Raw genomic sequence first — 27390 nt, 5'->3', positions numbered from 1 at the left:
CGCAGCAAAGAGAAACTTTTAAATAACATAAATCTGAAAATGGAGAAGGACGATAAATGATTAAACAAAATGTATTACGGCTCCAGGCTTTTTACATGGGCTGGGTGGCGGTTGGAGGAGCCTCAACAGTGGGCTGATCAGCAGTTTTATGGATGTTGTATGAAAAGATTGCTGCAAAAGAACAAGTAAAATGCAAGTGTGGTGCCTGCTGGTGGCCCCTTTAGGCTGCCCAGTGGCCCCTTTAAGCCGCCCAGCAGAATGTTTCCTCTGCCTGCAGGCTGTTGCTCCTGTATGCAGAGAGTAAGAGGAGGACTTTCATTGGCTGCCACGGCAGTTGAGACAATGCCACCCCTGGCAACCCAGGGCAGATGGATTCTGATTGGTAACAGCCACGCTGGGACCTCACTCACTGGACCAAAGGAGAGACAGAGAGAGTAACAGTCATGAAGTTAGAAAACCAAAAAGCAGAAAAACTAAAGCAACTGTGGACTTTCATGGTACGATAAGGACTTACATAAACAATTTTGTAAAAAAATTGAAATTTATTAGAAAACAAAACATGATTAGAAAAGTTCCAGAAAAAGACACAAAATGTATTACACACAAATAGATTCTCTGAATAGAAACTGAACAGTAGGACGAAAATCCATCCAAAAAAGGAATCGGAAAGTCGTCCAGGTCAGATCAGACTCAACAAGTTTCACGTTATATCCGCTTCTTCAGAAGTATATTTCCAGAGTCATTATGTGCATCAATATCTAAGAAGAACAAACATAAAATAATAAACAAATCAATCAAGAACATATACAATATCAATTGCAAAGATTGGAGCATATATGAGCACTCCTTCAATCTGCCATATAAGGTGGGCCCACCCCACAACAGAGGAGGAGCTCGAACACTGGACGGTGACTGGAAACTTAGACGTAGAGAAACCCCAGGGAACACACCACAGACATCAAAAAGATTACGTACTCTTACCAGATCTGTAGGACATATCTGCCATATAGCAGTACATCTGTTAGAGCTTGTGGAGGTAACCTCCCTCCAAAAAAAAAGAAAAAAGAAAAAAACGGAAAAAAGAAAAAAAGAAAAAAACAACCATGTGGAGTTTTTTTCTTTTTTCCTCCATGACTCCATCCTCAACTGGTTCCTTTTGATCTTTCGGATCTTCGCGGTATATCCGCTTCTTCAGGAGAATATTTCCAGAGTCATTATGTCCATCAATGTCTAAGAAGAACGAACATAAAATAATAAACAAATCAATCAAGAACATTCTGTATACAATATCAATTGCAAAGATTGGAGCATATATGAGCACTCCTTCAATCTGCCATAGAAGGTGGGCCCACCCCACAACCTAAACAATATAATACATCATATATATAATATTCCAAGCCCCCAAATGCATACCCATGTAGATTGAACTTGAACGTTTACCAAGGCCAAACCAAGGACATCTAATGCCCTGTACACATGACCAGTTTTCCCGTCTGAATAAACTCTGAAGGTTTTTCCGATGAAGTTCCAATGGAATTCCGCTCAAGCTGTTTTGCCTACACATGGTCACACCAAATTCCGACCGTCTAGAACGCGGTGACGTACAACACGTACGACGGGACTGGAAAACAGAAGTTCAACCGCCAGTAGCCAATAGCTTCCGTCTCGTACCTGCTTCAGAGCATGCGTCGTTTTTGGTACGTCGGAACAGCATACAGTTGAGCGGTTTTCCTGATAGGAATTGGTTCCGTCTGAAAAATTTAGAACATGTTCTATTTCTAGGTCCGTTAGAATTTTTGATGTAAAAAGTCTGATGGGGCATACACACGATCGGAATATACGATGAAAAGCTCCCGTCTGACTTTTTCTGTCGAACATTCCGCTCGTGTGTACGCGGCATAAGGCCCCTAGGGGCGAATTCCCGGGCGAGTGTGGGAGCCAGAAAAAAGTATAAAGAGTGAATCAGAAAAGCTGTTGGAAATAAAGAGAGACATATACAGTATGTATATATACACATACACATATAGACATGAATGGATATATACATACATGTATGCGCATATATATATATGCATGCACACACACACATACACATGCATGCGGCATGACATGCACATACGGGGGGTAAAATGTGTCTCCAGTATGTTGAAAACCATAACAGATAAATTATCTGTATATATGAGACTATAACAGGGAATCCATTCATCAGTACAAACCTGGTACAGATGCCCATAGGGTAAAATGCAGGGTGCATGTAACGGTGGGGTTGAAAAAAGTCCGGGATCGTATTCGGTGATGTCATCGGCCGGTGTCTTGCCGAATATGTTCCCTCGGCGGATAAGTTCCCCCCCGTACTGCGCAGGCGCAGCGCCTGCGCAGTACGAACTCCTAACAGCCGCCTGAGATAGCCGAAGCTCAAAATCCACAATCAGCTGTACACGGCGCCTGCGCTCTGGGTCCAGGTTCCTTCCCTACCATCCAAGTGGACCTAGAGGGGGAATCTAAAAGAGCCGAGCGCAGCGAGGCCATGCCCGAAGCGTGGCGAGCGGAGCGAGCCCGCGAGGGGCCCTCTTACAGGCGCCGTGTACAGCTGATTTGGACCTATTCCCCTTCGGCTATTTCCGACGGTTCCTACTGCACAGGCGCATCGCCTGCGCAGTAGAGGGGGTCCTTTTCCGCCGAGCGGAACTTATTCGGCAGAACACCGGCGCTTCGGCTCCGTGCTACGCCGTCATCCGAATAGGCGTCAGGATACTACTTAATGGGATATTTCCCATTACGGGGCTACATGTCGGTGGGGACAGATGCGGTACCATTCCTCCAGGAGTCTTTATTAGGTAGGTGTATCTCCTCTACTTGATCACATGAAATATGTGAGACTTGTATATTTGGTGTTTTAATTCATATCCTTGGATTTCAACACTGCATTGCTTCCCTTTATCGCTACCTTAGGAAATCCATTGGCTATGGTAAATCCCTCAATAGATCCCATTTTACCTGTCGGTTTTGCCTTCCTGTTTGGAAGAAATTCTTCATTATTACAATCTAGGTAAGCTTTTCCTTACTAGCTGTGTGATGTGTCTTAATAGATAATTCCAGCGATGTGTCCTTTCTTTCATGGCTGTGTAATTTTATGCACAGCTGGCTGTGTAAACCCTCGGGGATGCTATTTACAGGCCTGGAGGGTGGTGGATCTGTGCTATGTGTGTGCACACCTGCATGTGCATGTGTGAATTCTCTATGTGCTTGTGCATGTGTGTACATCTCTATATATATTCTTCTTACAGCCTGTTTTCTATGTGAGGCTCTTCATCTCAATCCTGGATGGTCCACTTTTTTCAACCCCACCGTTACATGCACCCCTCATTTTACCCCATGGGCATCTATACCAGGTTTGTACTGATGAATGGATTCCCTGTTATAAGGAAAAAGGAGGCTTCCATCATGTCAAAGTGTAGCGTATGGTGGTCCCATCCCTATTGGCATGAAACAAGGACAAATATCCCCCCTTCATGGGACTTTGACAGACCACCAACTCTATTGAGTAAAAAATATTTTATTGAAATACAGTAAAAAGACGTGAAAGCGTCTACACAAAACACAGCTACATTCCATTGAAAAAACAAGACAAAACATGTACAGAAATGTATCATCATGTCATATGTACTCTCCTAGGGGTAGTGTACCCCGATACCCAACGCGTTTCCGGTATTCCAACACCTTCATCAGGAGTCATTTTTCAACTCTCAAACCCCTGATGAAGGTGTTGGAATACCGGAAACGCGTCGGGTATCGGGGTACACTACCCCTAGGAGAGTACATATGACATGATGATACATTTCTGTACATGTTTTGTCTTGTTTTTTTATGGAATGTAGCTGTGTTTTGTGTAGACGCTTTCACGTCTTTTTACTGTATTTCAATAAAATATTTTTTACTCAATAGAGTTGGTGGTCTGTCAAAGTCCCATGTAGGGGGGATATTTGTCCTGGATTCCCTGTTATAGTCTCATATATACAGATAATTTATCTGTTATGGTTTTCAACATACTGGAGACACATTTTACCCCCGGTATGTGCATGTCATGCCGCACGCATGTGATTGTATGTGTGTGTGTGCATGCATATATATATATGCGCATACATGTATGTATATATCCATTCATGTCTATATGTGTATGTGTGTATGTACTTTATATGTCTCTCTTTATTTCCAACAGCTTTTCTGATTCACTCTTTATACTTTTTTCTGGCTCCCACACTCGCCAAGGAATTCGCCCCTAGGAGCCTTAGATGTCCTCGATTTGGTCGATTTAGCCTTGGTAAGCTTTCAAGTTCAGTCTACATGGGTATGCATTTGGGGGCTTGGAATATTATATATATGATGTATTATATTGTTTAGGTTGTGGGGTGGGCCCACCTTCTATGGCAGATTGAAGGAGTGCTCATATATGCTCCAATCTTTGCAACTGATATTGTATACAGAATGTTCTTGATTGATTTGTTTATTATTTTATGTTTGTTCTTCTTAGACATTGATGGACATAATGACTCTGGAAATATTCTCCTGAAGAAGCGGATATAGATCCGAAAGATCAAAAGTAACCAGTTGAGGATGGAGTCATGGAGGAAAAAAGAAAAAAACTCCACATGGTTGTTTTTCTCTTTTTTTTTTCTTTTTTTTTTTTGTTTTTTTCTTTTTTTTTCTTTTTTCTTTTTCTTTTTTCTTTTTTCTTTTTCTTTTTTCTTTTTTTCTTTTTTCCTCCATGACTCCATTCTCAACTGGTTCACTTTGATCTTTCGGTTCCTGTATTGGAGAGCTAACTCCCACCCAGGACAACCCTTCCTCATCGGTGATCGTGACCTAAGGGACAACACCCGGGCGGATACCACGGGAGGTTACCTCCACAAGCTCTAACAGACGTACTGCTATATGGCAGATATGTCCTACAGATCTGGTAAGAGTACGTAATCTTTTTGATGTCTGTGGCGTGTTCCCTGGGGTTGCCCTACGTCTAAGTTTCCAGTCACTGTCCAGTGTTCGAGCTCCTCCTGCATTTGAGAAGACCTCCATTGATTCTATGTTTATGGACTCTGGCCCCAGAGCACATCATAGTGCACTATAGACATTTTTTTTATATCCCACATGTTCTTGTATCGTGTTGATTCACAATTGTTTCTAGGATTTCCCTAATATCTCACAGACTTATATTTGTTCCATTCATGTTTCCAGTTTATGTTTGGGACCCTAGTGCTGCACTTTTTTATATATATATATTGGTGTGACTTGGTTTGTTTGTGTGTCAACTGCTGTTCACTTAAATTGTATCGATACCTTTATATTTTTTCACTGTTCTTGGGTCAGCGCAGCACTTCCTTTATCACTACTCTACGGGCGCGCCGCACACTACGGCTGAGCTGCAGGAGGAGGTCACATCACCAGAAGTCAGGTAGGTCAGTGTATTATGTCAGTGTGGGTCAGTGTATGTCAGGTAGGTCAGTGTGGGTCAGGTAGGTCAGTGTATGTCAGGTAGGTCAGTGTGGGTCAGGTAGGTCAGTGTATGTCAGGTAGGTCAGTGTGGGTCAGGTAGGTCAGTGTATGTCAGGTAGGTCAGTTTGGGTCAGGTAGGTCAGTGTGGGTCAGGTAGGTCAGTGTATGTCAGGTAGGTCAGTGTGGGTCAGGTAGGTCAGTGTGTGTGTGTCAGGTAGGTCAGTGTATGTCAGGTAGGTCAGTGTGGGTCAGGTAGGTCAGTGTATGTCAGTGTGGGTCAGGTAGGTCAGTGTGGGTCAGGTAGGTTAGTGTATGTCAGTTAGGTCAGTGTGTGTCAGATAGGTCAGTGTATGTCAAGTAGGTCAGTGTATGTCAGGTAGGTCAGTGTATGTCAGGTAGGTCAGTGTGGGTCAGGTAGGTCAGTGTATGTCAGGTAGGTCAGTGTATGCCAGGTAGGTGAGTGTAATGGTCAGTGTGGGTCAGTGTATGTCAGGTAGGTGAGAGTAATGGTCAGTGTATGTCAGGTAGGTCAGTGTATGTCAGGTGGGTGAGTGTAATGGTCAGTGTGGGTCAGTGTATGTCAGGTAGGTCAGTGTATGTCAGGTAGGTCAGTGTATGTCAGGTAGGTGAGTGTAATGGTCAGTGTATGTCAGGTAGGTCAGTGTAGGTCAGATAGGTGAGTGTAATGGTCAGTGTGGGTCAGTGTATGTCAGGTAGGTCAGTGTATGTCAGGTAGGTCAGTGTATGTCAGGTAGGTGAGTGTAATGGTCAGTGTATGTCAGGTAGGTCAGTGTAATGGTCAGTGTATGTCAGGTAGGTCAGTGTAGGTCAGATAGGTGAGTGTAATGGTCAGTGTGGGTCAGTGTATGTCAGGTAGGTCAGTGTATGTCAGGTAGGTCAGTGTATGTCAGGTAGGTGAGTGTAATGGTCAGTGTATGTCAGGTAGGTCAGTGTAATGGTCAGTGTATGTCAGGTAGGTCAGTGTAGGTCAGATAGGTGAGTGTAATGGTCAGTGTATGTCAGGTAGGTCAGTGTAGGTCAGATAGGTGAGTGTAATGGTCAGTGTGGGTCAGGTAGGTCAGTGTATGTCAGGTAGGTGAGTGTAATGGTCAGTGTATGTCAGGTAGGTCAGTGTAATGGTCAGTGTATGTCAGGTAGGTCAGTGTAGGTCAGATAGGTGAGTGTAATGGTCAGTGTGGGTCAGGTGCCAGAAGCCCCTGTTTTTTTTTTGCCACCTAGCAACGCCCCTCCCAGAGGATATAATTCCTGGCTCTTCCCACCCTCCCCTGCTCAGAGGGATCATGCCCGATGGGACAGCAGTGACCGGTCATGTAAACTGTCACCAGGCCCTGGGTCTTTCAACAATGTTTCCAGCATGTGGTTTCCTGGGGCTTCCTCATAAGCTCCAGTCATGGTGAACTCTGTGCCAACTGACTCTGGAATACTGCCCTCCAGGAGGGTGGCATTACTTTCAGCAACTGGAACTTCTAGATTCCTCCAGCCTTACTTTTGTGGGGACTGCCTGGGGATCTATAAGAACCACTACCTGAACTAACAGCTACAGTCAGCATCCTAGTGAGAAAGGTGATACAACTCCATTAACTGTATTGTTATAGTCTGTGCTTCATCATTTGTTTTGCATTCGGAATGTTTTAATACTCTTATATACTGTATTGTGCTGACACCTACAAGTCAAGTGTAGAAACTATTCCTGAGCATCCTTGTTACGGAGATAGCTTCATTGACAGTGATTCTTTGTACAACACTATTGTATACCTTCCTACCATTATATCTGTATGGTCGCTATGTCCACTGGACACAGCAAAAGACAGATCATTGTACTGGACTGGCCTGGTACCATGTGATCATTGTGACTAATCACGGTGATCACATGTCAGTAGTACACAATGGCTTTCATTCATAGTCTTTCATTGTGTACTATTGTGATCTCTGTAATTGGTCACAGTGATCCCATGGTACAGACAATCACAGTGCCCCGTCCCATGTGATAGCTGTGGTCAAGCACAGCTATCACAATTGCACACAATGGCACATAAATGGATGCCATTCAAAAAAATGATTGCTTATAACAGTATCATCACTGTAATAAGCAGTCTTAGTGTATAGAAAAATCCTGATCACCTCCCCAGACCAGTACAATGGCACTAGGATGACACTGTACTGCTCTGATCACAGTATAGAAATATATGTAAAAAAATAGGATAAAAAAAAAAAATTGAAAAGTTTACATATCATCACCAGGCAGTGTTCTGTATCACTGCCACACCAGTCATATGATGATGATGCTCTGGTGACAGTATTTTAAAAAATTGTGAAAAAATTTACTTCATTTCTTCATTTTCCCCAAAAATTTGTTGTGACAAAAGATTAAAAATTAGACTGGTTACTTTCCAAAAAACGAGTCATTTGGCACATCTGCCTTTACACACACATGAACTACTGTGTGTAGCCGCCTCCCCAGCACCCCCCTATTCACTTACCTGAACCCCCTCTCTGCAGCCATATCCATGAGTGTCATAGCTGCCCCAGACACTCCTCCTGATTGGCTGAGACACAGCAGTGCGCCATTGGCTCCCTCAGCTGTCAATCAAAATCATTAAGCCAATCAGGGGAGAGAGTGAGTGGGGCCGGGTCGGGGCAGGACGGTGCCAAATTGTGAGCAGGATGAAGCTTAGAGATGAGCAGAGGTTGGCAACATGCAAGCAACAATGTATGGAATCTATAGGCAGAATCTTGGTCTAGAGTCCTGGCCAAGGTCGGTAACACAGGTAGGTAGCAGGGGTAATCCAGGGTCAGGTCAGACGAAAGCCGGGCCAATAACAGAGTCAAGCAGGATTCAAGATCAAGTATAATAGAGATACAAGCTGAAAGACCATCCAGTAATGATCCTATGCAGGGCTCAGGTTTAAATAGTCCACCAGAATATGTGGTGGACATACCCATGCGTCAACGTGCAAGCCAGGCATGCTCAGCTAGGCTCCCAGCAGCAAAAGGGTTAAAGTGGAAATAAACCCATAGATTTGCCCGTTTCCCAAGACAGTTACATTTAAGGTGTCAGAAACCCTCATGGCAGCAGTCAGAGAGGTTGGCTCATTTTTATGCACATGATGGAGGAAGTGGTAAGGAGGTCAAAGCCTCTGTCAGGTTTTTATTTCTATACTCCCCAGGACAAACAGTAAAGGTTAGACATGTGCACAGCCAAAAAAATTGTTCATTTTCATTTTTGTTTCATTAGTTTATTATTTTTTTTTGTTTTTCGGGTCATTCGTTATTATCGCGATTCGTAAATTCGTTCATTCGTAAATTCGTAAATGCGTTCATTCGGACATTCGTAAATTCAAACATTCGTACATTCGTACATTTTTACATTTGTACATTCGTAAATTCGTACATTCATAAAATCGTACATTTGTAAATTAGAAAATTCGGAAATTTGTAAATTCGAAGTTTGAAAATCCAAAAACCCGAAAATTCAAAAATCTGAAATAGTAACTAACTATTAAATTATAGGTATTGTAATTTCCTCTCAAACTTGACTGTCAGTGAACGTAACAAATACGAATTTAACCGAATTTAACGAATTATCCAAAATGAATGCTGCATCTAAACAAATGGAATGGAACAAATTAATAATAATAATAATAATAAAACGTTGTTATTATTATTATTGTTATTTATTATTATTAATTCATTACGTTCCATTCCGTTTTTTCGGATCATTCACAACTTCGGATAAATTTGTATGTGTTACGTTCACTAACAGCCAAATTTGAAAGGAAATTACAATACCTATAATTTAAAAGTTACTATTAATTACTAATAGTTAAATTATTATTAGTTAACTATTATTTCAGATTTCCAAATTTTCGAATTTACAAATTTACGAATTCACTAATTTACTAATGTACGAATGTGCGAATTTACGAATGTCCAATTTTATCGAATTTACGAATATTCGGAAAAAATTCGTTAAACGGGGTTTTCGTTAATTCAGATATTCCCCAATTAACGAATTTGTCGAAATTCGTTAAAAAACTAATTCGGAACGAAAGGAATTGCACATGCCTAGAAAAGGTGAATCTCCCCAGTGGGGAAGGAGACATCAATAAAAACGTAGAGCAAGCTTGGAGAGGAACTTGGATTAATGGTAATCGGGTAATCAGTCATACACAACTGTCAATGGCCAATCTAATTCAACTTCATAGGGCACAATGACCCTGATCAGGCTACCTCTTCCACAGAGGATGACCCTTACTGGGGTCCCTAGAGTGAAAATCCAAGAGGTAAGATGTTGCATAAAGAAAGGACGAAAATGAGTTAAAGGAAACTTTATTTGTCCATCTGATGACTGAATACAGAAGCCAATTTGGTTTTGGGGGTCCGAACAATCCCCCTTCATCAGGGCTACAAAACTGCAAGTAAAACATCTAATATGTAGAATGTAAGGTCTTTTTAAAATTGAAAGTACTTACAGTGGTTGTAAACCCTTCCATATACCCAGGGAAGTGCTTGGCCTCAGGTGATACACAGCAGAAATTAAACTCCTCGTACAAGTTGTACCTATGTACCTGCTTCCTAAAACATACATTTTACACAGCATTTCTGACCCGGAGCAGGCAAGAGGTAGGGATCTGACGTCATACACTGCAGAGCATACAGCACAGAGCTGAGTGTAATCTGAGACCTGAGTGGACGGAGAGGACATCCTCCCCCTACACAGTCTTAAAGGGAAACATGCACAGTTGAGGCTGCCTATCACCTGCTTTGTGCTAGAGGAGGGGGAAGGGCCATTCCCCAGGATTCTGTGGTGTCAGTATAGACCACGGGTGCTCAGCCTGTGGCCCTCCAGCTGTTCAGGAACTCCAATTCCCATCATGCCTAGTCATGTCTGTGAATGTCAGAGTTTTACAATGCCTCGTGGAGCGTGCAGTTCCGCAACAGCTGGACGGTTGTAGTTTGGAGATCCCTGGTAAAGACCATGGGTTCTCAACCTGTGGCCCTCCAGCTGTTGTGGAACTACAAGTCCAATGATGCATTGCAAGGCTGACAGTTACAAGCATGACTCCCAAAGGCAGAGGCATGATGGGAATTGTAGTTCCGCAACAGCTGGAGGGCCACAGGCTGAGCACCCATGGTATAGATTGTCAGAAGTGACTCATACAGGTAACAGAGGAACAAGAGAAGAGACGAGATCCACATTAGGTGCCTTGGGTTGATTTAAGGACACACTATAGAAGGATGTGCTTCGTTCATTTGTCATATTCAGAGGTTTACAAACACTTTAAATAAATAAAAAACAATATTAAAGCGGAATACCTGAGGGGGGGGGTTCCCCAAACATGCCCCTGGTGGAGTAAAGGAAAAAGGACTATTTCGGTACCCAAGGATTAGGCTGGGATTATCATTAAAATAACATTTTATTAATAAGAAGGCATGATTAAAATAATTTTGTACAAAAAGATTATTTACAACTGAAGGTTACAACCATGTATAGTTCATACAAAAGGTTTCAGAAGGTCGGTAAACCCCAAAGATCATAAGGGGTACTGAAATGTAGATCTTGACACAGTCCTTTACATGTTTCGCAGCTTGAGGCTTCCTCAGGAGAGATCAATCAATGTCTTCTACAAAATGTTGACCTGTGTTGACCTGTAATTTGGGGATCCATACATTTATGAATTCCCAAATTACAGGTCAACACCATATCTAGTTATGCTTTATCCCCTCAACCCTCTTTCTCTTTTTGTTGTACTATAAAGTAATTGTTATGACTGTTTGATTATGAAATTATATCTATTTTGTAGGTAACAATGATTGACTCCTCCCGAGGAAGCGACTCAAGCCACGAAACATGTAAAGGACTGTGTCAAGATCTACAATTTAGTACCCCTTATGATCTTTGGGGTTTACCAACCTACTGAAAGCTTTCGTATGAACTATAACATGGTTATAACCTTTAATTGTATATAATCTTCCTTTTTGTACAAAATTATTTTAATCATGCCTTCTTACTAATAAAATGTTATGTTAATGATAATCCCAGCCTAATCCTTGGGTAACAAGATAGTTCTTTTTCCTCTACTCCACCAGGGGGATTATTGGGGCAGCCTCCAGGTATTCCGTTTTATTATCCAATCATTATGTATAATGGTACCCGCCCCTACTCTTAGATCAATTAGATTGAGGCAATTCCTTATACAGTGGAACCTTGGTTAACAAGTAACGCGGTTAACAAGCGATTTGAAAGACGAGCAGCTTTTTTTTTTTAATTCTGACTCGGTTTGAGAGTGCTGTCTCGCAAAACAAGCAGAATTCAAGCTAATAGGGTGTGCAGTACCGCATTTGGCCAGAGGTGCAGGGGTGCTGGTGAGCGGTTCGGAAATACTCGGAACCCTATGGAAATACTCGGAAACACTCAGAAATACTCCATTGCCGAGTGTTTCCGAGGCTTTCCGAGTTCAGCCGAGCTGTCCCCGAGTATTTCCGAGGCTCTCCGGCGCCCCCCCTCCGACCTCTGGCCACATGCGGTATTGCATGCAATAGAAGTCAATGCGGAACAAATATCTTTGTTTCCATTGACTTCTGCGGGGAAACTCGCTTTGATATGCGAGTGCTTTGGATTACAAGCATTCTCCTGGAACGGATTATGCTCTTAATCCAAGGTTCCACTGTATTTTAAATAAAAAAAACAAATGTTTGTGCAGTTTTATAAAACAGCATTATAAATGGTTAGAACATACAGTAGTTGATACATTAAAATAGATGGTGTCTGATATTTGAGAAGTTGTAAAAAAATAAACCATCACTAGTATATTTAAAACTAATTGACAGAAAAAAAAATCAATCTTAAAATCAATAAAATAAAATATTATAAGTTCAGATGTTACATATAATATATAATAAGATAACAAAGCATAAAATAATCATGTAGCAAGTCCGTCGGGTGAGGGAATACATTTTGCATAATAGGCTATTGATCCACAGCCACACACGGTTCACCAATCTGTAATTAAAGTGATGCTTAAAATAATAATAATGCAAAAATTCAATGACATATTATATCAGAATTCAGTCCCCCTTACCTGTTGAACTTGCTGTTTACCTTTTAGATCTATGGCTCATTATGATAAATTCATTGCCTTACCTGTTATGTTTGCTACATGATTATGTCATATCCTGTTCTTATATTATAAGCTCTGGGATTTTCATGATTTTTAGTCTTATTAAAAATGTAACATCTGTTCCCCCCAATGTATATTTGGTTTATTGGATTTCATTTATTTCAAGATAGATTTTTGTGTCAATTAGTTTTAATATGTTTTAATGACGGTACTGATGGTTTTATTGTTGTTTGGTTTAATTTGTTTAAAGCAGAACTTCAGTTAAAAAAAAATGAAGTCCTGCTGGTTCATTTTTTTTTTTTTAAGCGATGCATTAAAAAATTGTGCAAATTCGAAAAAAAAAAAAATAATATTTAAATAAATTGCTAAACAAAGTACTTTGCACCAAATGCATAATTTTATCGTCAATATAAATGGGACACGTTATAAAATGTATTGGGCACTTTTCATGTGCAGTAACACTAGATACTTTAAAACAAACCTTGGCCAAAATTGATAAAAGCTAATTTTTAAATGTTTATGTATTTTTTTTTTGTCTATACCAAATTAAAAAAAAATGCAAGGCAATATCAACAACACAAAAGTTTGTTTCTTCTAAAGCAAATGAAATAAATAATAAAATAATAATAAATAAATACCGTATTTATCGGCGTATAACACGCACAGGCGTATAACACGCACATTCATTTTAAGAGGGAAGTTTCAGGAAAAAAACTTACATTTTAAATAAGGAACTTGGAAACAAAATAAGGGTCAGTGCCCATCTGCAGCCTCACCATTGCCATCAATGCAGCCTCATCAGTCCACATCAATGCAGCCTCACCATTGCCATCAACGCAGCAGCCTCACCACTGCCATCAGTGCAGCAGCCTCACCACTGCCATCAGTGCAGCAGCCTCACCATTGCCATCAGTGCAGTCTGATTGATGCCCATCTGCAGCCCAGAGGGGACAGGGAGGGGGGTGGGACAAGCGCCGACAGATTACGTACAGTGAGAATCTCCTTTTATAGACAGAACAGTGGTCCAATGGCGGCCCAGGAGACAGGACTTCCTATTACAGAGGCCGCCAAGTAAACAGGAGATTTTCACTGTATGTAATCTGACGGTGCTTGTCCCGCCCCCCTCCCTGTCCCCTCCGAGGCAGCTAAAATTGAAGTATTGGCGTATAACACGCACACGCTATTTGCACCCGATTTTCATGGTGAAAAAGTGAGTGTTATACGCCAATAAATACTGTAATAATAATAAATAAATAATGTGTAAATTGTAAATCATTTTAGTGTCGAAATACATGGGATAAATTATAGAATATGATGTGAACTTTTTATGTACAGAAAAATTTGTTGTTTAAAAATAGCACTGGTGAAAATTGACAAAAGCACATTCTGTAAAATGTAAAAAAAAAATATTCTGGTTTCTCTTGTCTTTATAGAAAAAAAAAAACATACTTTGTTTGTCCTTAGGAAAAAATGTAATATATATATTAGTGTATATATATATTAGTGGTGCACCGAAATTTCGGAGGCTGAACATTATCGTCCGAAAACAGAAAAATGCTGATAAATGAAGCCCAAAAGGGGGCGGTCATAAAAGAGTGCGGTCATAAAAGGGGGCGGTCCGCTCCGGATGACACACTAGTCCTCCTGGAACAGTCCTCCCCTCCCTCCTCCTCTCATTGTGAGTGTCCTCCTGGCGCCGCAATCTCACACTGTGTCACGGAGCCGGATTGAATCGCCGGGCGGCCGCTGCAATTACCCGGTACACACGATAGGATTTTTCCGACAACAAAATCCATGTTTTTTTTCCAACAGATGTTGGCTCAAACTTGTCTTGCATACACACGGTCACACAAATCTTGTCGGAAATTCCGAACGCCAAGAACGCGGTAATGTAAAACACGTACGACGAGCCGAGAAAAATGAAGTTCAATAGGCAGTGCGGCTCTTCTGCTTGATTCCGAGCATTCGTGGAACTTTGTGCGTCGGAATTGTGTACACACGATCGGAATTTACGACAACGGATTTTGTTGTCGGAAAATTTGAGATCCATATCTCAAATTTTGTGTGTCGGAAATTCCGATGGAAAATGTCCGATGGCGCCTACACACGGTCGGAATTTCCGACAACAAGCTCCCATCGAACATTGCATAGCAATGTCCCGGTGTTCCGTCAATTTCTCCAACCCATCAGAAACTCCAACCTTAGGGTTTTTTAAAACCTTTAGTAATTGGAGATATTGACGATTTGGTGGTTGGACACAACACCAGCAACCGAATAGAGTCCGGTACAGGAAGATTGAGCTGTTTTGACAGCACAGCGGCTAACGAGAGCAAAGTTGTCCCTGCCTCGGAGGTGGCCATTTTGTTGGCTAGTATCAGAGCAGAGTAAGAATCTTCGCTCGTAATATCCTGCACCGGACTCTATTTGGTTGCCGGTCTTGTGTCCAACCACCATTTTGTCAAAAACTCCAATTACTGCTAGCTTTAAGAAACTGGAAGTTAAGTAGTTGGAGTTTCTGATTGGTTGGAGAATTCGACAGAACACCGGCTCTTGTGATAGGCGGCACACTGATCCAATGCTGGTCAAGGAGGCGGGACATTGTTACAGCGGCTGCCTGGCAATTTAATCTAGCTCCGTGACACAGCGTGAGATCACACTACCAGGCACTGGTAGGCTGCATCTCATAGGCACTGGTGAGACTGCATGGGCACTGGTGAGACTGCGTGGGCACTGGTGAGACTGCATGGGCACTGACGAGACTGCATGGGCACTGACGAGACTGCATGGGCACTGACGAGACTGCATGGGCTCTGGTGAGACTGCATGGGCACTGGTGAGACTGCATGGGCACTGATGAGCCTGCATGAGCTCTGGTGAGACTGCATGGGCACTGGTGAGACTGCATGGGCTCTAATGAGACTGCATGGGCAGTGGTGAGACTGCATGGGCTCTGGTGAGACTGCATGAGCACTGGTGAGACTGCGTGGGCACTGGTGAGACTGCATGGGCACTGGCAAGACTGCATGGGCACTGACGAGACTGCATGGACTCTGGTGAGACTGCATGGGCACTGTTGAGACTGCATGGGCACTGATGAGACTGCATGAGCTCTGGTGAGACTGCATGGGCACTGGCAAGACTGCATGGGCACTGGTGAGACTGCAAGGGGCACTGATGAGACTGCATGAGCTGTGGTGAGACTGCATGGGCACTGGTGAGACTTCATTGGCTCTGGTGAGACTGCATGGGCACTGGCAAGACTGCATGGGCACTGACGAGACTGCATGGGCTCTGGTGAGACTGCATGGGCACTGGTGAGACTGCATGGGCACTGATGAGACTGCATGAGCTGTGGTGAGACTGCATGGGCACTGGTGAGACTGCATGGGCTCTGGTGAGACTGCATGGGCACTGGTGAGACTGCATGGGCTCTGGTGAGACTACATGAGCACTGGTGAGACTGCATGGGCACTGGTAAGACTGCATGGGCACTGGTGAGACTGGTATGGGCACTGCTGAGACTGCATGGGCTCTGGTAAGACTGCATGAGCACTGGTGAGACTGCATGGGCACTGGCAAGACTGCATGGGCACTGATGAGACTGCATGAGCTGTGGTGAGACTGCATGGGCACTGGTGAGACTTCATCGGCTCTGGTGAGACTGCATGGGCACTGGTGAGACTGCATGGGCTCTGGTGAGATTGCATGAGCACTGGTGAAACTGCATGGGCACTGGCGAGACTGCATGGGCACTGGTAAGACTGCATGGGCACTGGTGAGACTGGTATGGGCACTGCTAAGACTGCAAGGGCTCTGGTAAGACTGCATGAGCACTGGTGAGACTGCATGGGCACTGGCAAGACTGCATGGGCACTGGTGAGACTGCATGGGCTCTGGCGAGACTGCATGGGCTCTATTAGCCTCCTAATGTCTTCCCTGCCCTCTGCTCCAGCAGATCAAACATGGATGGTGCTTGAACCTCTTTTTTACACATTGTTATTATGTTCTACCATTATTATTTGTATTCAGAAGAAAATTGATTGCAAAAAAGAACAAAAGCTTCATTATTGGTTTTCTGGTGGAAATTCAGAGTCAGAACGGGAATGTCGGACGTAAGTTGTTTCCATTGTGTTCTTCCACATCCGCTGACCATTGGTGAGCGTGAGGTGGATTCTGAGATGTATTGACTTCCCCCGAGCCCTCCATTGATCGCATTTCCTCTACAAGTCAAGTAATAATGTGGAGGAGCCAGTCTATAACTCCCCCCGTCGTCCCCCCAGAGGGGACCAGTCCTGCTCAGTCTACTGAATAATGTACACAGAGACGGCAAACACCCTTTCCATCGACCCTCGGTCATTTCATCGACCCTGGAAACTCGAGATAATGGACCTGTCAGTGCAAACTCCATTCTGAAAAAAATATCTTCTGAAAACATTCATGTCAGTTGGCATCTGCTCAGCTTTCTAATGTAAATCCTTCATTTTATTTTTATTTGATGTCTTTCTTTTTTGTATCTTTCCTTTAATTTTAAGGACAATGCACAGTATCACTCTCTTCCAATTCGGAATTCTCAGTATCTGTACTTCTTCTTTATGTCTGGATTCTGCACAGTAGTGATCATCCGAACTGCCCCGGGTTTCGGTTCAAGCAGGGTTTGCCGAACTTCAAAGATGCCGAACCAAAAACCCATTGAAGTCAATGGGAGCCAAACCCGTCAAATCAAAAATGGCCATTTTCTGGTCTAATAGGCAGAGGATTGTCAAAAAAAAAAATAGCATGTTAGAGGGGGAGGGACGTTGCCCTGGGGGGAATATGTACCAATGCAATTTGATTTTTAATTCCATTAAGCTGGGTGCAGTGATCTTTTAGCACTGACATTTACAAAAGACTGCTGGCAAATGACATTTCCCTTTGGGATTCTTTTTTTTCCTGAAGAACAATAATGGCACACAGACCTCAAAGGTCTTCCCAAACCCACAGCAGACCCCAAGGGTCTTCTTTATATTTGGAGAGACCTTTGGAGGCATCTGTGTGCTGTTTATTTTTTTTAAATAGGCTGTCAATGAAATGTCATTTGCAGGCAAACTGTATCAACTGTATCATTTTAAGGGGATACCCCCTCCCAAAAAAAAAAAAACAACAAGAAAAAAAAGTGTGAGGTTTCTCAGGAAATCTATACTAGACCCTTCTGGTCTAGTATGTATTTTAAGAGGAATACCCATGCAAAAAAAGCATATCCAAAGTGTGAGGCCCCCATAAAAATCAATAAGGGCCTCCAGATACCCCCCCCTTTTCCAAACCATATCAAGCCACACGCCCTCAATATGAGGAGTAAAACTCATGTACACCCTGGGGGGGGGGGGGTACAACCCATTTTGATGAGGACAAGGGCCCCTTCCCCATATCCCTGGCCCGGTGGTTGTGAGGGTCTGGAAACAGGAGACATTTCAGAATCTGGAAAAAAAAACCCATTGAAAACCATGCGTCTGGCCCCCTGCATGTATACTAGGGGCCGGGCACATGGATTAGGGGGGCGGCGCCCCTGCGCCCCTAATGGAGCGGCCGCCACTGGGAGTGACTGAGCATTGTCACTCTAGAAAATAAAGTATGTTACTGGAAGGATCATCTGATTAAAAAAAAAAAATAAACCCGAAAAGAAAACGTTGCATTTCGATACATTGTAAATAGGGAAATGTTGCTTTATAGCTCCGCCTCTTAGTGTGTGGATAAATATTGGCACTCTGGATTCTTTTACTTTATTAAAGTTTTTCCTCATTGAATCATATTCATTGAAATTCAGATTTCATTTGGTGAAGAATTTCGATAGATACAGTCAGGTCCATAAATATTGGGACATCAACACAATTCTAATCTTTTTGGCTCTATACACCACCACAATGGGTTTGAAATGAAACAAACAAGATGTGCTTTTACTGCAGATTTTCATCTTAAATTTGAGGGTATTTACATCCAAATCAGGTGAACGGTGTAGGAATTACAACATTGTAATTGTAACATTGTATATGTGCCTCCCAATTAAGGGACCAAAAGTAATGGGACGATTGGCTGCTCAGCTGTTCCATGGCCAGGTGTGTGTTATTCCCTCATTATCCCATTTACAAGGAGCAGATAAAAGGTCCAGAGTTCATTTCAAGTGTGCTATTTGCATTTGGAATCTGTTGCTGTCAACTCTCAATATGAGATCCAAAGAGCTGTCACTATCAGTGAAGCAATAAAAATTATAAAATATGTGGCGCTACTCTATAAATCAGTAACAATCAGACAATTAAAAACCTTAACCGTAATCATCTAGGATAAAGGATGAAGTTGACAAAGTTGACTCCAACACATAAATTCAAGGCAAGAAAAAATTAAAATGACCTTAGGACTAATAGCACCACACAGGAGTCCATCAAAGAAGACATCAGTTCTAAAATATGGAAATAAGTAGGTGAATAACAACCATTAAAGTGCTCAGTGGGAGTAAAATAAATATATACTGTATCAGCCAACCCACCTAAAGGGAAGTGACAATATAAAGTGAACCTGTAAATAAAAATTGATGACTTCCCAAACTAGCTGAACAACAAAAAAATCCCTAATGATAGGCAAAACACCAAATAAATCTTAAAGTGTGTCACAAGTAGCAGCTGAAAATCAAATAATCCCTAGTGCTGATATCAAATAAATCTTAAAAGTGAATCACATAAAAATAAATACAGCAAACTATCATAAAGTGCAAAAAATCTGAGGCATGCAGAAATTTCGTATTGATATGAATCCACAGTATCAAAATTAAATTCAAGCGGTGATAATGGTGCAGTCATAACATTATAAACGTTCTAATGCACTATAGGTGAATAATTAATAAATGTAATAATAAATAATAAATAAATATAAGGACAGACAATCCCACAACAGAGATGCCGTCCCAAACAGTGACAAAAGTGCAATTTAGTCCATAAGAAAGTGCAACGGTGATGAGTGATGTCCGCAAGGAACAGTCTATGAATAAAGTGCAAAGTGTGCAATGACTGGTACTCTTCTATACACGTTCTGGTGCATACACCAAGTGTTTCCCCCAGCCTCTCACCTCCAGCAGCGGCCCCCAGAGGGCCAAGTAGAGCGGGTGGATATTCTAGGAGAGGATGTGTTTCCTGGAGCGATGTTAGTGGATCTGTCTCTCTGAAACTCCTCCCGCCGCTCCCAGTAATCCCAGCAGTTGTTTAGGAACAAAGGAGAGGTCTCATGGTGTAGTAATTATGAACAAGTTTTATTAACAAACGTAGTAACTTACATATAAAATCACAGCGATCAGTGGATGTGTTGAGCTTCCGGGTTCGGCCGTCCCCGAGAAGCGTCGGCACCTGACTCCTCCTACCAGGGGAGTCAGGTGCCGACGCTTCTGGGGGACGGCCGAACCCGGAAGCTCAACACATCCACTGATCGCTGTGATTTTATATGTAAGTTACTACGTTTGCTTTGTTCCTAAACAACTGCTGGGATTACTGGGAGCGGCGGGAGGAGTTTCAGACTTCAGGCTGTAATTGACTGCAAAGGATTTGCAACCAAGTATTAAAAAGTGAACGTTTGATGGATGATTGTTAATCTGTCCCATTACTTTTGGTTCCTTAAAAAATGTGAGGCACATATACAAAGTGTTGTAATTCCTACACTGTTCACCTGATTTAGATGTAAATACCCTCAAATTAAAGCTGAAAGTCTGCAGGTAAAGCACATCTTGTTCGTTTCATTTCAAATCCATTGTGGTGGTGTATAGAGACAAAAAGAGTAGAATTGTGTCGATGTCCCAATATTTATGGACTAGATAGATAGATAGATAGATAGATAGATAGATAGATAGATAGATAGATAGATAGATAGATAGATAGATAGATAGATAGATAGATAGGATAGAAAGATTGGGGATGAATAGATGGATGGATATATAGAAATGTGCAGAACAAAAAAATTTGTTTTGTTTAGTTTCGGATAGATTTGTTATGTTTCAAAATAAGGTAGTACTGAGTATTACCAGGGAAGCTGACTTTTTAGGCTAAAAAACAATGGAGAAGATATAGCAGTATAAAAATATAAATTTATTGAAAATTACAAATATATAAAAAGATAGGAATGAAAGTTGTAACATATATGCATCTATGATTATTGTGCAGTGAGCCCTTGTATGTCTACGCGTTTCGCCGTTAGGCTTCCTGAGGACGCGGCCAGGGTTCACAGACGAGACAGATAAGAGAGCATAGTTTTGTCAATGGATCCGCGCTATAGGATGTATTCGCAACTGCAGCCCCCCTATGTAGGCAAGGGACACAAACGTGTACCCTAAATAAATAAGTATAACGAGATAGGGAGTGGCGCTGTGCGTAAAGGATGTATTAGTGTAAAATGCTTATCTAATGGTAGTAATAGATGTATCAATGTGACATATTATAGGGAACAACAATAAATAGTAATCGCTATAAATGCAATACTATGTATCCCACATAAAAATAGGAATAAAATAAATTAAGTGCTAATTCATAAATAGATTAATTAGTGCCAATAAATATAGAAAGTGCAGCTGTTATCTCATATGCAGAATTATTATTAATGTTGGTGACCACTAATAGTGTAGTATGACGTAAATGATAAAGTGATAAGTGCAAGGGTGTCAGATACAATACAATCAACAATGTTCCAGCACCTGCTGGATAGTAAAAATAAACTGCAAATATTAAATGAAGATAGAAAGTGTCCACAATCCTCTATAGTGAAGGACAAAAAGTGCAAAATGATGTATGTGAAAAAAATATATATATGAGTTATACATATATATATATAAAATGTATATAAAAAATGTGTATAAAAGATAGAGGGTATCCACAACCCTCAATGTGAAAATGCTGAGGATACAAAAATTAGATAAGAAATATATAAATAGATGTGTAGAAAAAATATATATAAACACAAGAAAAAAAAAAGGAATTAATTGTATAAGTATTAAGACCCAAACTGGGGAATAATTGGTATATATATGTGGAGATGTGTCTCTCGTAGACTGGTGGTAAGACAATTAATAACACTAATAGGTCTCATATGAAATGACAAAAAAGTTCATGTGATGTCTTCCACCGGATTTCTTCCAGATATTTAAAAACCAACTCCCCCTGATGTGATCCCACTCACCGGAACGCTATACCCCTGCAGGGGTATAAGCATAGGATGTCTGTATGCCGGGTTCCGATCACATCCAGGTGTCATTCAGAACTTTATGTGTTGATATCCCCTCCAATCCAGTTCCTCAATCCGGATCAGCCACTTGTACACAGGAAGGAGATGGGGGAAAACGATAAACCCCTGTTGTAATCCTATTTCCAGCCGGACATCCACTCCAGAGTATTATATGTAATGAAAAAATTGCTCCACATAGCGTAACTCCTTTAAATAACGTTTATTTGTAAATGCTTATACAGTCCAAGGAGCATAGTGAATCCAAGGAGTAAATTAATTAAATTTAAAAGGATTAAAAAAAGAGGGGAGGGAGCATGCAAGCTCTCTAACTCCCCTAGCCGTTCCGGGACGCAGCGTGGTGCACAGCTACCGCTTGCGTTCCACCGGTCAGCTAGCGAAAACCACAGTAACAGGAAGTGACGTTGTGCGTGCCAAGATAGTCCCGCCTTACGCGTTTCGTCACATGGACGTCATCGGAGGCGCCTCAATACTCTGGAGTGGATGTCCGGCTGGAAATAGGATTACAACAGGGGTTTATCGTTTTCCCCCATCTCCTTCCTGTGTACAAGTGGCTGATCCGGATTGAGGAACTGGATTGGAGGGGATATCAACACATAAAGTTCTGAATGACACCTGGATGTGATCGGAACCCGGCATACAGACATCCTATGCTTATACCCCTGCAGGGGTATAGCGTTCCGGTGAGTGGGATCACATCAGGGGGAGTTGGTTTTTAAATATCTGGAAGAAATCCGGTGGAAGACATCACATGAACTTTTTTGTCATTTCATATGAGACCTATTAGTGTTATTAATTGTCTTACCACCAGTCTACGAGAGACACATCTCCACATATATATACCAATTATTCCCCAGTTTGGGTCTTAATACTTATACAATTAATTCCTTTTTTTTTTTTTTTCTTGTGTTTATATATATTTTTTCTACACATCTATTTATATATTTCTTATCTAATTTTTGTATCCTCAGCATTTTCACATTGAGGGTTGTGGATACCCTCTATCTTTTATACACATTTTTTATATACATTTTATATATATATGTATAACTCATATATATATTTTTTTCACATACATCATTTTGCACTTTTTGTCCTTCAATATAGAGGATTGTGGACACTTTCTATCTTCATTTAATATTTGCAGTTTATTTTTACTATCCAGCAGGTGCTGGAACATTGTTGATTGTATTGTATCTGACACCCTTGCACTTATCACTTTATCATTTACGTCATACTACACTATTAGTGGTCACCAACATTAATAATAATTCTGCATATGAGATAACAGCTGCACTTTCTATATTTATTGGCACTAATTAATCTATTTATGAATTAGCACTTAATTTATTTTATTCCTATTTTTATGTGGGATATATAGTATTGCATTTATAGCGATTACTATTTATTGTTGTTCCCTATGATATGTCACATTGATACATCTATTACTACCATTAGATAAGCATTTTACAGATAAGAGAGCATGTCTATCTTGTTTTGAAATGCAAAATCATGTACGTCATGGTACGGTGAGAGAGTTCAATCAGAAGTTAGAAAGTATATTGGGTAGGGATGAGCCGAACACCCCCCGGTTCGGTTCGCACCAGAACCTGCGAACGGACCGAAAGTTCGCACGAACGTTAGAACCCCATTGACGTCTATGGGACTCGAACGTTCGAAATCAAAAGTGCTCATTTTAAAAACTAATTTGCATGGTATTGTCCTAAAAAGGGTTTGGGGACCCGGGTCCTACCCCAGGGGACATGTATCAATGCAAAAAAAACTTTTAAAAACGGCCGTTTTTTCGGGAGCAGTGATTTTAATGATGCTTAAAGTAAAAAAAAAAAAAGTGAAATATTACTTTAAATATCGTACCTGAGGGGTGTCTATAGTATGCCTGTAAAGTGACGCGTGTTTCCCGTGTTTAGAACAGTCCCTGCACCAAATGTCATTTTTAAAGGAAAAAATCTCATTTAAAACTGCTTGCGGGTTTAATGTCATGTCGGGTCCTGGCAATATGGATGAAAATCAGTGAGACAAACGGCATGGGTACCCCCCAGTCCATTACCAGGCCCTTTGGGTCTTGTATGGATATTAAGGGGAACCCCACACCCAAATTAAAATAAGGAAAGGTGTGGGGCCACCAGGCCCTATATACTCTGAACAGCAGTATACAGGCGGTGCAAACAAGACAGGGACTGTAGGTTTGTTGTTAAGTAGAATCTCTTTGTAATTTTGAACGGGTACATTTTTAACGTGTTTAGCTCCAGCCAAAAAATCTTTTTTAAGCTTTTTGGAAAACATAGGGAAGGGTTATCACCCCTGTGACATTTGTTTTGCTGTCTTTCCTCCTCTTCAGAAGATTTCACCTCACTTTTTGTCCCAATGGATTGGAAAGCATCAGTGGAAAGGAGAAATGTTTTTCCCATATTAACTCTTACAGGAGAGAATTTCCCTTCCTAGGGGTAGATTTCATCTCACTTCCTGTTGTCTCCTTCCGTTTGCAAGTAGGAGTCGTTTGTAAGTTAGTTGTTTGAAAGTAGGGTCCTGGCCTATATACTCAGCAGAAATTTGGGCCTTAGGTGTTGCTGTGGCCACAACACTGTAAGCCCTCACAGGGCCCTGCTGTGAAATATTAGATCAAGAATTGTAATTACATGCCCCTGTTGAACAGGAGCTGAAAAATTAGGCCTTAGGCACTGGTGCTGGTGCCACAACACTGCAACCCCTCACAGACACTCTAGTTGGAACGCAGGAACGAGCCCTGCTGCAAAGTATTGCATCAAAAATTGTAATTACACACCCCTGTTAAACAAGGGCTGAAAAATTGGGCCTTAGGCACTGGTGCTGGTGCCACAACACTGCAACCCCTCACAGACACTCTAGTTGGAACGCAGGAACGAGCCCTGCTGCAAAGTATTGCATCAAAAATTGTAATTACACGCCCCTGTTAAACAGGGGCAGAAAAAATGGGCCTTAGGCACTGGTGCTGGTGCCACAACACTGCAACCCCTCACAGACACTCTAGTTGGAACGCAGGAACGAGCCCTGCTGCAAAGTATTGCATCAAAAATTGTAATTACATGCCCCTGTTAAACAGGGGCAGAAAAAATGGGCCTTAGGCACTGGTGCTGGTGCCACAACACTGCAACCCCTCACAGACACTCTAGTTGGAATGCAGGAACGAGCCCTGCTGCAAAGTATTACATCAAAAATTGTAATTACACGCCCCTGTTAAACAGGGGCTGAAAAATTGTGCCTTAGGCACTGGTGGTGGCGCCCAGAACCAAAAATGTTCTTACAAGCTATCAGCGTGATGATTGAGGAGGAAGAGGATAATTACTCAGGGATAGTCACTCAGCATCAGCATAGGCAGTCTTTGAAGGGATCTGAGATTTCAAAAAAAATTATTCGGTTACATCAGCATCAGGTGCTTGGTAGCTGGTGGTGATCCAAGACTCATTCATTTTTATGAAGGTCAGTCGATCGACCGAGTCAGTGGACAGACGCACCCTGTGATCGGTTACCACGCCTCCAGCAGCACTGAATGTGCGTTCCGAAAGAACGCTGGATGCAGGACAGGCCAGTAGCTCAATTGCATACTGTGCAAGCTCTGGCCAGTGATCCATCCTCAAGACCCAGTAACCCAGAGGATTTTCGGTGGGAAAGGTGTCCAAGTCTGATCTTGCCCCTAGGTATTCCTGCACCATGTAAAACAGACGCTGGCGATGGTTGCTGGAACCGATCATACCTTGGGGCTGCGGACCAAAAAATTGTCTGAACGCATCGGTCAGACGCCCACCTTCTCCACCGCTCCTTCTTTGACTGACCGAAGCCTCAGCAACACGTTGTCCAGAAACAGGAGTTTGTAACCTCCCAGTCTCTGGGAACGCGTTGCACAGACCTTTCTGCAAGGCCTCCCGAAGATGTTTCATCCTCTGCTCCCTCTGCGATGGCAAGATAAGGTCCGCAACCTTACCCTTGTAACGTGGATCAAGGAGGGTTGCCAGCCAGTATTGGTCCTTCTCCTTGATACCACGAATATGAGGATCCTTACGCAGGCTTTGCAGGATCAGGGAGGCCATGCAGCGTAGGTTTGCTGAGGCATTCGGTCCGGAGTCCTCTGGGTCACTAAGGACGACATGGTCCGCAGCCACCTCCTCCCAGCCACGTACAAGTCCATGTGTTTCTTGGGACTGATCCCTTAAAGACTGCTGCTGATGCTGAGTGCCAGGCTCCACCTCCATACTGACACAATCTTCCTCCTCCTCCTCCTCCTCCTCGTCCTCTTCCTGTGTGATCGGCGGGCACGCAGGAACACTGTCTGGATAAAGGGGGCCTTGAGAGCTAAGGAAGTCCTCCTCTTCCTGCCTCTGTTCTGCCTCAAGTGCCCTGTCCATTATTCCACGCAGCGTGTGCTCCAACAGGTGGACAAGGGGGACAGTGTCACTGATGCATGCACTGTCACTGCTCACCATCCTCGTGGCCTCCTCAAATGGTGACAGGACAGTGCATGCATCCCTGATCATGGCCCACTGGCGTGGGGAAAAAAAACCAAGCTCCCCTGACCCTGTCCTGGTGCCATAGTCGCACAGGTACTCATTGATGGCCCTCTGCTGCGTGTGCAGCCGCTGCAGCATGGCCAACGTTGAGTTCCACCTGGTGGGCATGTCACAGATTAGGCGGTTCTTGGGCAGGTTAAACTCCTTTTGGAGGTCCGTCAGCCGAGCACTGGCATTATATGACCGGCGGAAATGCACACAGACTTTCCTGGCCTGCCTCAGGACATCCTGTAAGCCCGGGTACCTGCCCAAGAACCGCTGCACCACCAAGTTAAGGACGTGAGCCAAACAGGGCACATGGGTCATTTGTCCCTGTCGGAGGGCAGAGAGGAGGTTGGTGCCATTGTCGCAAACCACCATTCCTGCCTTAAGTTGGCGTGGCGTCAACCACCTCTGAACCTGCCCCTGCAGAGCTGACAGAACCTCTGCCCCAGTGTGGCTCCTGTCCCCCAAGCACACCAGCTCAAGCACCGCATGGCATCTTTTGGCCTGCGTACTTGCGTAGCCCCTTGAATGACTACGGAGCACCGCTGGTTCCGAGGAAGAGGCCATGGAGGAAGAAGAAGAGGAGGGGGTGGAGGAGAGAGGTGTGTCATAATCATTAGCATTTTGGAGGCGTGGTGGCGGAACAACCTCCAACACTACTGCACCTTGTCCTGCATCCTTCCCAGCTGCCAGCAGAGTCACCCAATGCGCCGTGAAACTTAGGTAACGTCCCTGTCCATGCCTGCTGGACCATGAGTCAGCGGTAATATGCACCTTACCACTGACCGCCCTGTCCAGCGAGGCATGGACATTGCCTTCCACATGCTGGTAGAGAGCCGGAATCGCCTTCCGTGAGAAAAAGTGGCGTTTGGGTACCTGCCACTGAGGAACCGCACATTCCACAAACTCACGGAAGGGGGCAGAGTCTACCAACTGAAAAGGCAGCAGTTGAAGTGCTAGCAATT

Source organism: Aquarana catesbeiana, linkage group LG05 (assembly GCF_042186555.1).
Source record: "Aquarana catesbeiana isolate 2022-GZ linkage group LG05, ASM4218655v1, whole genome shotgun sequence".
NCBI classification, from domain to species: domain Eukaryota; kingdom Metazoa; phylum Chordata; class Amphibia; order Anura; family Ranidae; genus Aquarana; species Aquarana catesbeiana.
This window is presented reverse-complemented; position numbering follows the sequence as displayed.